General features: G+C 42.0%; 1 protein-coding gene across 1 annotated transcript in view; it reads left to right on the plus strand.

Annotated features, from left to right (window-relative positions):
* The window catches only part of LOC106876867 (A disintegrin and metalloproteinase with thrombospondin motifs 16), a 346,691-nt gene that overhangs the window by 262,858 nt on the left and 83,037 nt on the right, over nt 1-796 (plus strand). The window lies entirely within an intron of this gene.

Raw genomic sequence — 796 nt, forward strand, 5'->3', positions numbered from 1 at the left:
TTTACTCTTTTACTTGTTTCAGTCTTTCGACTGTGGCCATGCTGGAGCACCGCCTTTTAGTCGAGCAAATCGACCCCAGGACTTATTCTTTAGAAGCCTAGTACTTATTCTATCGATCTCTTTTGCCGAACCGCTAAGTTACGGGGACATAAACACACCAGCATTGGTTGTCAAGCGATGTTGGGGGGACAAACACACACATACAAACATACACGCACACATACATATATATATATACATATATACGACGGGCTTCTTTCAGTTTCCGTCTACCAAATCCACTCACAAGGCTTTGGTCGGCCCGAGGCTATAGTAGAAGACACTTGCCCAAGATGCCGCGTAGTGGGACTGAACCCGGGACCATGTGGTTGGTAAGCTAGCTACTTACCATACAGCCACTCCTACGCCTATGAAAGAATATTAGTGAAAGAATATTAAAAAGACCTCACCTTAATTGTGAATTGTTTCCAGCTTCTGGATTAAAGCTATAAATAGGCCTTCTTCCTTCGTCAACACAATACACGGGTAATATAAATCCAAATAAATGTACATACCGTACAAAGCAGGTTCACACGTCTACATACAAATATTTGCACGTATAATTCCAAGATAAGTCAATTTTAAATCCCCTCACGACAGCCACGTGTTGGAACCAATTCACAATTAACGTGAGGTCTTTTTAATATTCTTTCACTAGCCCGCTTTCAGCCATGTGTATATTTATCTGGAGTTTTTGGTAGTATTTTTAAGGTCTCGGCACTTCAAGCATGCTGGAGATAGCTCGTTTCCGCCCTTG

Source organism: Octopus bimaculoides, chromosome 1 (assembly GCF_001194135.2).
Source record: "Octopus bimaculoides isolate UCB-OBI-ISO-001 chromosome 1, ASM119413v2, whole genome shotgun sequence".
In the NCBI taxonomy this organism is placed as follows: domain Eukaryota; kingdom Metazoa; phylum Mollusca; class Cephalopoda; order Octopoda; family Octopodidae; genus Octopus; species Octopus bimaculoides.